The following is a 13337-nucleotide window of genomic DNA, read 5'->3' as shown; positions in this document are numbered from 1 at the left end:
TCAGGGACTAGATACTGGAACAGCTTCTGCTTAGTCACAGGGTGTTTCGACACCCGATACACTATCCCTAAGCGCGTGGTGAGCTTTCCCCACTGCCTGAGCGTTCTCAGTGTTCCACAAGTCTCATGGACTCTCTCACGTCTAGATGGTCGACGACCTCGATCAAGGAAGAACTTCACCCTGCTGACAGTAGGATCTTGCATCTGCCTGTCTAGCAGCTCCCCATGGGTGAACACTGGGAGAGGGTTCTGGCCTGTCATTGCCATAGATTTCAACTGCTGTGCATGAGACATGGCCCTCACTGTCGCTCCGTCATCCCAGTAGCGGTGACTAGCCAGCACCGCAGACACTTCATCACGTGAGACACTGCCACCCGTCTTCCTCTCCCTCACATGGATCGTGTTGACCGACTCAGCACCTGGCGCACAGGAAGCCCCAGTCTCTCTCATTTCATGTAGCTCGGCTGACAAGCGGAACATGTCTTGCACAGAGTCAACGCGTAGATTCTCCGCTTCCTCCAGCAGGTCCGCATATGGTGTTCTCGTCAGCCGGTGTAGCATTCTTGGTCTCACAAAAGGTTCTCGGCTAAGCGCATCAGCCACCACGTTCTTCGGCCCAGGGATGTACTGAATGTCAAAGTCAAAGGGCGCTAGCTTTGCCACCCAACGCTGCTCACATGCATCCAGTTTTGGCTTTGTCAAGATGTACTTCAACGGGTTATTGTCTGTCCACACTGTGAACTGGTGGCCCCGGAGCCAATGACTGAACTTGTCACAAATCGCCCATTTCATAGCGAAAAACTCGAGACGGTGAGCAGGGTACTTCGACTGTGCGTGATTCAGAGATTTACTGGCAAATGCGATGGGCCTGGCCTTGCTGTCATTAGAAGACAGTTGAGATAAGACAGCACCAAGACCACTGGTAGACGCATCAACAGAGAGAAGGAACGGCTTGTTAAAGTCAGGGTGGGCCAGCAACACCTTGTCAACGAGAGCGGCCTTCAAGCTCCCGAACGCCTGCTTGCACTCAGGAGACCAGTCTCCAGGGCCAAGTTGACGACTGGGGACTGATCTTAGTTTCCCCTTGGAGTGGCGGGGCTTTCTGCGACCCGTGGTCAGAGCAAAGAGCGGTCTAGCGAGTGTTGAACAGTTCTCAATGAAGTGTTGGTAGTAGACTACCATTCCCAGGAACGAACAGATCTTTTTAGCAGAAGGCGTAACACCATCAGCCTCCATTACATCCTCCTCAGACACATTCACTATCGCCTCCACCTTGTCGGGGTCACTCGAAATGCCATCCTGTGAGATGATGTGGCCTAAGAACTTCACAGACCGCCGTAGGAAGTGACATTTGGCAGGTGACAGCTTCAAGTTATGCTCACTCAGACGGTGGAACACCATTTCAATCCGAGACAGACTCTCTTCCTCAGTCCGGCCGAAGACCAGGACATCGTCTAAATAACAGAGGAGAGTGAGAAAGTTTAGATCGCCAAAGATGGTAAGCATCATCCTCATGAAAGTGGCCGGACTATTACATAGACCCTGTGGCGCACGGTTATACTCGTGCAACCCAAGAGGTGATGAGAACGCTGTGTACTTTCTGTCCTCTTCATGCAGCGGGATATTATAATATCCTGAGGTCAAGTCCATGGTACTGAAAAACTGGTTTCCACCCAAAGCGGCAAGGACATCGGCTTGATGAGGGAGAGGATGGGCATCCTTAACTGTACGCGCATTCAACCAACGAAAATCTGTGCAGATTCTCAGCTCTCCAGATTTCTTCCAAACCAGAACTAACGGTGACGCGTACTCGCTGCTGGATTTCCTGATGATCTCCTTCTCCTCCATCTCATCCAGGGTCTGCTTCAGTTTGAGGTAGTGGGCAGGAGACAAGCGGCGGTAGGGTAACCGGAAAGGACGTTCATCAGTTAACCGGATTCGATGACAAAACTCACGCGCCTCACCACAGTCAAGATGATGTCGAGAGAAGACACTCTCATTTTTCTCGATAAGATCGACCAGCTTTTCTTTCCAGTAGGAAGACACTTGACAGCCCTCGATATTGATGTCACCCAGCCCCAGACCATGCAGTTTGCTATTTACATTTCCCGTACTCTCGCTAGCACTACTTTTGGCTGAAAGACTCCCGTGAGAACTGACACTTCCTACCTTACCCACATTCTGGTAAGCTGGCTGTTCTTCGTTTACGTCGTCATCAAAGTCCTCTAACGCGATGCACGGGTACACGTCCGCTACCTTAGCATTCCTGCGCAGAGTTATCTCAGTTGAAGTCGGGTTCACTATCTTGATGGGAAGCCACCCATCTCCCCACAGAGGAGTAACAACTCGCCCGACCAGAATGTTCCTGTTCACACAGCGGGATGTGGTCGGTTCCACGAGGACTGTGCTTCCAGCGGAAATCTGACACTTAGGCGGCAGACGGCCCCACACAAGATGCTCAGTCATGGGCGAGAGCGTCACAGCGCTCTTCAGCTTCAACGTGCCCACTTTGTCTGGAATGTACTCTCCTCTCCATCTCTCTAGGTTTGACAAGAGACGGACAAACTGGCTACTCTCTTCCTGGCATGCTACATCAGATTAATACAGGGACTTCAAACTTCATTCCATACACTTCTAGCTTCAGATTACATTGACCCAGAGGACTAGTCTGTTAACCCCCACACCCCACCAGTACAACATCGGAAGGAGCCAGAAACTCACCGACCACCACACCTGCTCCTCTCAGACGAGGCACAACATCTGCACTCAGGGTGGTAGCCATAGAACCAGTATCCAGCATCCCCTTTAGCTCTACTTTGTCCTGCACCAGCACGGTGGCATAAAACAGACTGTCACTTTGCATTGTTCTCATCGTGTACTGAATAACGACTTTGCTGCCCTTAGGTAAAGTTTCACATAAGTAAGAATACACAGACTCAACATCATCATTATCAAAAGAGGTATTACCATGACGCCCCTGTTTGCCCTCCTCCAAATAGGGGCTACCTAGTTTGACGGACGGTCAGCCTGAGCAGTACCGCTAGCTGCAGCGGTTCGAGGTTGTGTGTTCGCTTGACATTGCACTTTCGTGTGGCCAGGAGCAAAACATTGGAAGCACAGCTTGTGCAATCTACAGTGCGTGGAGGTCCCGTGGTCGGTGCTTTGGCAGACTCTACAACTCCCTGACTGTCTCTCGCCCCGCCTCCCACGCCCACCCCGTGCAGACTGAGCATTGCTAACCAGAGCTTTCTCCAGCATGCCTAGTATTTTGTCCAGTGCCTGGCCGTCTGACACTGTGTGCTCTGGCTTATACCCACCTACAGGAGGCTTTACAGAGGACTGTACCCCAAAGGCAGCATTATTTATCCCAGGGCAGGCAGTAGCAGCCGCTTGTTGAGACAACTGACTCCCACTCGTTTTGTGTTCCCTCAGAAACTCGTCTAGCCGCTCCTGTACCTGACTAGCAGTCCACTCACGCTGAGGCTTGCTCATGAACACCAGGGAAAGCTCTTTGCTGGGACAGTTCCTAATAAACATGACAGCCAGTTCCATACTCTGATTTGGCATTGTTCCGCCCTCACTCTTTAGACATTGCTCAGCCACCTCTGCGGCCTTGTTAAGACGGACCCAGTAATCCAGGGGACTCTCATTCGTAGATGGCTTAGTGGCGTAAAAGTCAGCCAAAGGAATGGCAGAGCAGATAGCATCACCAAAGTGTTGTTTTAAGATGTTAAACACTGCATCTACATCCCCCTGGTCAGATATTCGGGAGTTATTACGCAACAATACTCTAGTAACATCCCTGGCACGACCCATTAGCTTGTCAACCACCTCCCCAACAAGATCGCAGCCCTCAACCTCCCTCTTGTTAAGGTACACCCTCATTAACTCCTCCCACTCAAAGATGGAACACTTATCAGTCGTATCACCCCTAAAGTAAGGTGGCTCTTTCACTTGTGATTTTAGAACAAGGTTTAACTTGGAAGCATCAATGGTAGTGACACCACACTGAGCAGAACTAGCACACCGCTGAGGGCCCGGGGGCAGCACAGAGGGACCCGGAACAACACCGCCTAACAAATCTTGCTTGATAGAATTAGTGATGTCGGTGCTCATTTGCTTGACCTGAGCCCTGGTCAGCACCACAGGGGAATCATCAGAACCAAAATCAAGAGGCAGTATTTCACCTACATTAACATAAGGTGTTGAAAACCTAGCTCCCACTGGACTAACACCAGTGCTACCAGGGGAACCAAACCCCAAAACACCTCTGCCTCTCCCCATAGTGAAGTCACCCACCCCACTAGGCTCCATGATGATTGGTATGTTAAAAAAAAAAAACCTTTGGCTTATCGACTAGCCAAAAATAATAATAAAATAAAACAGAAATAGGCACAGTAGGCCTAGTCAGCACTGACCACAGTATCGGAAAATAATAAACACTTTAAAACCCACCCTAAATGCATTAAGATCCTGACCAAAGTTCTTAAAATGTAGGATACAGCAGATATATATATATAACAGAATTAAGATATTTATATAATAAAAATAAAATATAGAATAAGGCTTTCTAAATCAATCATAGGTCAAATGCACAGCATAAACATAAGGAAAGCCTACTGTATAGTTGCCAACTCAGCGCTGACTCAAATGTGGACTTGGGAGAAGCAGTCCATGCACGCTCACGCGCGCGGTCCAGATGCACGACGACCCCAGAACGGCAGCAACCACGGTGTTCGGCAGCAGCTGAACAGATGACGGGTCACGGTACCAGTTGTAGCCAGGCTCAATCTGCGTTGTGTTTACGGAGCACACTGGAGGACGACGTGCATTCAAATATCTCTTTTATTGTTGACTGTTCCTGCATGGACATCTGCATGGACATGTAGACAGGGCACGAGAACACATTAGCCTCTGGCAATAGTTCGTTGCTCGTTGGCTAACCCTTGTTGCACCCATACTCCGCAAAAGGGCTAGTTATGCACAACACGAGGCCGCGCGAGCTACCACAGCCATACAAATATACATAACTATTCACATACACACACGTTTCTGCATCGCCAAAGTAAAAATACTAAAATGAAATAATACATCAGGAAGCAATCCAAAAACATGGCATACCTGCATGGACATGTAGACAGGGTACGAGAACACATTAGCCTCTGGCAATAGTTCGTTGCTCGTTGGCTAACCCTGCAGTCATGAAAACGGGGAAACATTCTTTTTATATTCTTATGTCTCTACTTCCTGCTTTCAGACAGTGCAGACGCTTCTGCTGCTTGCTCTCGCCTTTGTTTGCATTTTCTGCATTTTTCAGCTGATATTGTTGCTTTTCTTCCATAAGAAACTGTGAGCAGTGGCTCCTGGATACTTTAAAGACTCTAATATATATTTTATTTTTTTTGAAGATTTAGTTGCCATATTTCAACGTCTTTATCATCTCCTCACGATAACGTGAGCACGGCAGCAAGATGCCCCCTTTAACTGCGGATGACTTCCACAAACTTCTGCAGAAGATTACAGTGCTGGAAACAAAAATGAACCGGTTAGAGATGTGTGTGGACGTCAATGGACTAACTGGGAACGACACCACCTTACCATGGATTCAAAACAGTACCAGACAAGAGCTAATTAGCACCAAAGAGACTACCAAGAAACAGGAGAGCCATGTACTGGGCACTAAACCTACAAACCCTCCCTGGAACTCTCTTGGTGCAAAGCCTAAGAGAAATTCACCTCCCAGGGAAAAGGGAGAACAAGGCAGAGACCCGTCCCTGGAGAACTATGAGACTGACTGGCCTGCATTATCATCCAGGCAGAGTGCCTCTTCAACCCCTGTCCCTAGAAGGACACCGCCGTGGACAACCGCAAAAGGGAGAACCAGAAACAGATCTCGCCGACAATCAACCATACAACTGGAGAACAAATTTGCCCCACTGTCTGATGACCTGGATCACATCTCTTCTTCACACAGCAGGGTAAGGACTGAGAGTAAACCAGAAAGTAAAAGGCTACCGACTGGGCCTCAAACTCTGATTGTGGGTGACTTTACTGTAAAAGATGTGAGAAGCATGTGCAGTGAAAGCACCAAAATACTCTGCTTTCCCAAGGATACGGTTGCTGACATGACAAAAAAAATCTTGCATATCGGGGTTACACATCCAACTGTGGAAAACATCATTGTGCACGTGGGGACAAATGACGTTGCGCAACAGCAGTCGGAAGTTCTTAAACGAGACTTTATTGATCTGCTGAACACAGTCAGGTCTCTGAAAGCGAAGGTGTTTATCAGCGGCCCTCTACCACCAGTCAGAAGAGGGGTTGAGAGATTCAGCAGACTGTTGGCACTGAACACATGGCTCTCAACTGCCTGTACCACTCACTCAGTGCGCTACATTGACAATTTCCCATTTTTTTGGGAACGATACCATCTTTTTCAGAGAAATGGACTCTGCCTTAACAGGTCAGGAGTAAAACTGTTTATCTCCAATCTGTTCTATTCTCTGCGTCATCCATCTGCTCCCTCTGCCATGGTCAAGGACAAGAGACAAGAAATACCAAAACAGAAGGAAGACATATCACAACATGGCAGAAACCTTGAAGAGCTGCTTCAACAAAGCTCTGATTATGGGAGACACCCGCGCCAGGAAGAAGAATCTTCACACCACCCCCCATCGACAACAACCCAACGATGCCCCTCCCCTCCTCCACCCCGCTCACCAATCAAGGGCCTCTTCAAAGCTGCCACACTGAAGCTCAGCCAAATTGATGAGCTACTGCAAGAGGGGAAGTCTCTCACTCCCCCCCTCCCACTAGCACTCACCAGCGAGGATCCACCCCCCCAAGAGCGGGAGTCTCTCACTCCCCCCCTCCCACTAGCACTCACCAGTGAGGATCCACCCCCTCCACCCCCCCAAGAGGGGGAGTCTCTCACTCCCCCCCTCCCACTAGCACTCACCAGCGATGATCCACCCCCCCAAGAGGGGGAGTCTCTCACTTGCTTCCTCTCACCGGCATCCAGCAGCAAGCATTTTCACGCGCTGTATTACGCGCTCCCAACCGCCCTTACCCCCTGCCGGGCCAATACAGCAAGCTCTAACTGATATGTACTGGGTCCAGGCTACAAGGCTAATGGCACTCATGACCCCTTCCAGGACAAGCCAGGACCCAACGTGATGGTATCTTCCTCAATTCCTGTCTTGATAGGTAATAGAAAAACAATGGTGAATCTGCTAAGTAACAGGAAACACTCAACCGGCTTTACAAATGTATCAAATTTAGTATCTATTCCTCGTCAGCCACAAACTATCACAGAGAAATGTGCAGATAATACCCTCAGCACACTAAACTTAGCTTTATTAAATGTCAGATCTTTAACAGGAAAGACATTTTTAATCAATGATTTTATCACCAACCACAATCTTGATCTTATGTTTTTAACTGAAACTTGGCTAGACCAAGGTAACAGTGCAGCTGTTCTTATTGAGTCAACTCCTCCCAACTTCAGCTTTATGAGCGAGGCTAGAGTGCATAAGAAAGGAGGTGGAGTAGCCATCTTGTTTAATGACTCCCTCCAATGTAAGCAGATGTGTTATGGAAATTTTGGTTCCTTTGAATATGTGGCTCTTCAGTTGAATTCCTTTTCCCGAGCGTTATTTCTAAACATCTACAGGCCACCTAAATACTGTCCAAACTTCTTTGATGACTTTGCTGAACTGTTGTCTACTGTCTGCATTGACTTTGACTGTGTGGTTATTGTTGGTGATTTTAACATCCATGTTGACAACCCTCAGGGCAGAGGGACTAAAGAGCTAGGTTGTGTCCTTGATAACTATGGACTGACTCAGCATGTGACGGAGCCCACACACAACAAGGGGCACACTCTGGACTTAATCATCACCAAAGGTCTGAATATTTCTAAGGTTCAGGTGTCTGATGTTGCGCTCTCTGATCATTCCTGTGTTTTCTTTGAGAGTACTATCTCCATGCACACAAATTCTCAATCAGAGGTTATCTCAAAACGGCGCATCACTGAAAACACCAGTGAGATATTTACTCAGGCTTTCTCGTCCACACCTGCCCTCTATATGGCCTCAGTCAACGAGCTTGTAGATAATTTCAATGTTAAAATTACAAACATTATTGACGCCGTTGCGCCCACTAAGGTGAAGGTGATCTCTGGTAAGAGAAGATCTCCATGGAGAAAGGCCTTGCTGGTCAGAATAGAAAAGAGAGAGTGTCGAAAATCTGAACGCAGATGGCGAAAAACAAATCTCCATGTTCATTATGACATCTATAAAGAGAGACTTCGCATTTATAATCTGGAGCTGAGAAATGCACGGCAGACCTTCTTTTCTGACATCATCACCAAAAACCATAACAATGCGCGTGCTTTGTTTGCCACTGTTGATAGGCTGACAAACCCTCCTGTGTCAGTAGCCTCTGAACTTCTATCCACCAGGGCCTGCAATGAATTTGCCTCATTCTTCACTGACAAAATTCAGAAAATTAGACAAGCAGTCAGTGCCTCCATTCCAGGTACAGGACATGTGTCGTCACACTGTCCACTTAAAATCAATAATTGTACCATGACACAATTTAATCCGATCAACCATAAAACCCTGGGGGACACTATACAATATCTGAAATCCTCCACCTGTTGCCTTGATGTTCTACCTACAGACTTCTTCAAAACTGTATCCAACTGCATGGCCTCTGATTTACTACAAATTGTAAACACATCTCTTCTTTCAGGTGTGTTCCCACATACCCTGAAAACTGCAGTCATCAAGCCACTCTTAAAAAAGAATAATCTAGACAGCTCACAAATGAACAATTATAGGCCCATATCAAACCTCCCATTTCTAAGCAAAATAATTGAAAAGGTTGTTTTCCAACAACTGAATAACTTCCTGGCACTAAGTAATGGCTTTGATGTCTTCCAGTCAGGATTTCGACCACATCACAGCACCGAGACTGCTCTAATTAAGGTATTTAATGACATCCATTTAAACACAGATAATGGCAAAATCTCAGTCTTAGTACTACTGGATCTCAGTGCTGCGTTCGACACGGTAGACCACAACATACTACTAGGCCGACTGGAAAATTGGCTGGGAATTTCTGGTACAGTGTTAGATTGGTTTGAATCCTACTTAAAGGACAGGGATTATTTTGTGTCTATAGGCAATTACAAATCTGAGCTGACAAAAATGACCTGTGGAGTTCCCCAAGGCTCCATCCTGGGGCCTCTTCTGTTCAACATTTACATGCTCCCACTAACTCAAATTATGGAAAACAACAAAATATGTTACCATAGCTATGCAGATGACACACAAATTTATATCACTATATCACCAGGAGACTATAATCCCATACAAGCGCTGAGTAAGTGCATTCAACAAATCAATGATTGGATGTGCCAGAACTTTCTCCAACTAAACAAAAATAAAACTGAAGTAATTGTCTTTGGAGCCAAAGAAGAACGATTAAAAGTCAGTGCTCAACTTCAATCAGTAATGCTAAAAACCACAAACGAAGCCAGAAATCTTGGTGTAGTCATGGACTCAGACCTGAATTTCAACAGCCACATTAAGTCAATTACAAAGTCAGCCTACTATCACCTGAAGAATATATCAAGGATCAAAGGATTTATGTCCCAGAAGGATTTGGAAAAACTTGTCCATGCGTTTATCTTCAGTAGACTCGACTACTGTAACGGCATGTATACAGGTCTCTCTAAAAAATCGATCAGACAGCTGCAGCTGATTCAGAACGCTGCTGCTCGAGTCCTCACTAAGACTAAGAAAGTGGAGCATATCACACCAGTACTAAGGTCTTTACACTGGCTTCCTGTCTGTCAAAGAATTGACTTTAAAATACTGCTGTTGGTTTATAAAGCACTGAATGGCCTAGGGCCAAAATATATTTCTGATCTGCTCATATGCTATGAACCATCCAGACCCCTCAGGTCGTCTGGCACAGGTCTACTTTCTGTCCCCAGAGTTAAAACAAAACATGGAGAAGCAGCATTCAGTTTTTATGCTCCACATATCTGGAACAAACTTCCAGAAAACTGCAGGTCTGCTGCAACTCTTGGTTCTTTTAAAACAAGCCTGAAGACTTTTCTTTTTGCCACTGCTTTCTAAGAGGAGCTATGTTTATCAGTATACTGCACTGTAACTTTTATTCCTGTATTCTATTTGTCCTGCTTTTTGTTTAAATATCTATAATGACTTGCTTTTTGTTTTAATGCTTTTAATTTGTCCTGCCTTTTGTTTTAAATGTCTATAATGTCTTGCTTTTTGTTTTAATGCTTTTAATGTCTCATGTAAAGCACCTTGAATTGCCCTGTGGCTGAAATGTGCTATATAAATAAACTTGCCTTGCCTTGCCTTGCCTATGTGAAATAAAAGTGACCTCAAGTCTAACATAACTCATTCAATATGAAATACTTCAAATCTCCCAGGGGGGGGGGGGGTTACATACATTATAACAGCAGACTAAGTACTGTCACAAGATTAGTTTAGACAGACCGACGGCACTGACCTTGTTGCACCCATACTCCGCAAAAGGGAAGGAAATATAGATGCGCAGACAGTTAACCCCACAAGGTCACGCCCCCAGATGCCCCAAAACCAATCCCCAGCCCTGTGTATAATAAATCAACCAATTAAAATAAAAGGCGAGCAGAAACCCAAGGAAAATAATAATAATTAAAGTTATACAATAAGAAGATCTAGTGGAACAATATTAATCCTGTTACATCAGCACGGCTCCTGTTTGGTCGTAGGTATGCACATAGGCTACTATGACTAGGCTACTTTGTATCTTTTACTACTATCTGTATGTTTCCATTTATTCTGTTCTTTGATAGTAGAAATGTGATAGTTTGATACCGACTATTGATGTAACCTGAACATTCTATTTATGGGCAGCTGAGTGATTTAAATATATATACAGTACTTAAAAAGTCCCAGTGCTGTTATACTGAATATCAGCACTCATGGAATGCCTCTTGACCAATCAAATTAGTTGGTCGGAACTAACTGTTGTATAATGTTGGTTAATGTGGTACTAATTCAACAAAAATTATCAACAGCTGCAAGAGAGTACTTTCACGCTGGAAGGATGATTGCAACCTCGATAGTTCATGGTGGTCCAGGTCCTCGCTTCCTGTCCAAGATGCTCTACGAGCACCTCACAGGAACAAACACCGACACTGTAGCCATGGTTGAAGATGTAACAGATGACACCATGAGAGCTTCCCTGCTTGAGGTAGGTTGGCACTGTATATTAACAAAGCTCATTTAGTCCCTTTCTCTTTATGTTTATGATGATTGTTGTACGCTGGACGAACTAGTTGTATTAGTTGACTGACATTCCAGCATGTTGCAGACTGCTGGTTGCTTTCAGTACCCTGTTTGTGTGGGTGACAAAAAGAAGATCATCCAGGATTTCATGCAGTGGTACAGTACATAATATATCGCAACCATTTCGCAATTCAAAGGTAAGGTGACTGCCTAATTTGACTGTGCATTGTTAGTTATTTTGGCAGAATGTAAATTTTGACAAATTTGACATTGATGTAAGATTGGTGGGACTGCTTGAAGATGCTGCTGTTAGCATGTTAGGCGATGATTGCTCTTAATGTTTTGTAGATTCAAGGATGGACTTGCAACACTAGATGTAATTCATGCTTTGGAACAGCATGCATCGGTATTCGGGGCCTTTATGTGCTCAAGTGCTCAACATCTAACAGCTGCAACATTGGAGGACATCTTTGAGGTTCAGCTCAGTGAAGCAGGGTGCACAAGGCGACAGGAAGAAACCTGTGTACTCGGATTCTGGAGAGACTATCTTCTTGACACAGAAGGTTCATTTTAATTATCTCATCATAAACACTCTCCCTACCCTGCAGAAGACCTGAACAGTCCCCAGATCTTTTAATTATGTAATCTTGATATCATCTTCTATTGCTGGCAGTTCCATTGAAATATTATATTTTACAACTAAACTAAATCTACTCATGTTCGCCACAGGACTCAACGCACTGCCTCTCTCTGGGATCCAGCCACCACCCAAACTGCTTTTTCTGCGGACATCACGCTTCCCAATGAGCAGAACCTGCGCCAACACAATAGAGATACCGATGGCCATGACTAGCAACGAGTTTCAGAACAACATGGACTTTGGGATACAAAATTCCCCAGGGTTTGGACTACACTAAACTAAACTGGCTTAACCAGATTTCAGTAGTTAAAGGGTTAACTTAAATTTGTACTCACATATCATAACATATCAGCCATGTTCTTCAGTCTGATGTAGTTCTGTACACCAGACTGTCAGGTCAAGGCCTGCATCAGACCAACCCTTCTCTGCAGGTTCTCAAAGTGTCCCTGGAGATGCTGATCTCCACATGGACTGTAGGTAGACTCCGAAACAAACTGTCCCAGTTCGTGTGGTGGGACTTTGAACCCACAGTCAGTTCCGCCAAACCTGTGGGTAACAGTTAACTGGCACACTAAGTCTGTACTGTGTAATGTTTTCATTAAAACATTTTGTTATAAATGTCTTATAAATTAACAAAATCATTTTTTAGAGAAAAGTATTTCAATTGAAAGCTACTCAACAGGCAACTACAGTTGATTGCATTTAGACAATTAGATAGAAGTACATGTGAATTGTGAATGTAGAAGTACAAGAATGAAAAAATAATTTGAATTATTGAAAATGTTGAGGACACCTCTGTTTGCGGAAGTATGACCACCAGCTTTCGATTCGTTGGTTTGCTGTTGAGGAGCCATACATATGACTGGCAGCCCCAGCAAAGTCATCGGTGTGTGAAGATCATAAGGCACACTGGATTGCCACCATTGTGCCGTTTTCAGTGCCACAGTCCGTGCGAAGCCGCATTGGTATGACCCCACATTCGGAGACAATGCAGGTACATGGCTTAAAGTTCTCCGGCATGGTGCCGGATTTCCGGCGCGGGGGAATTCTTTCTTGTGAATTGAATATATTAGGAGCAAGAAAAAAAAAAAAAGTCCACATGATATTTGTTTACATCGTAATTTAACCAGTCATCTTCAGCAAAGCAAAAGGACAGTTCCGCCTACCAATGGTAGTATCACATTGCTCAAGCCAACCAACGACTTATAGCCAATCAGAGGCAGAGTAGTGGGGCGGGCCTTAAGAAGTTGAATGAGTGTAACGTTAGCTTGTTAAAGGGACGTTAGCTTTTAGCAGCCCGCTATCTCGGTAACCAAATAGCTTTTAGCAGCCCGCTATCTCGCTAACTCAGGAGTTGTCTACTAAAATGGAAGCCAGGCTTCTTAA

This window comes from Borostomias antarcticus (genome assembly GCF_949987555.1).
Source record: "Borostomias antarcticus genome assembly, chromosome: 20".
In the NCBI taxonomy this organism is placed as follows: domain Eukaryota; kingdom Metazoa; phylum Chordata; class Actinopteri; order Stomiiformes; family Stomiidae; genus Borostomias; species Borostomias antarcticus.
Note: the sequence above shows the minus strand (reverse complement) of the source record.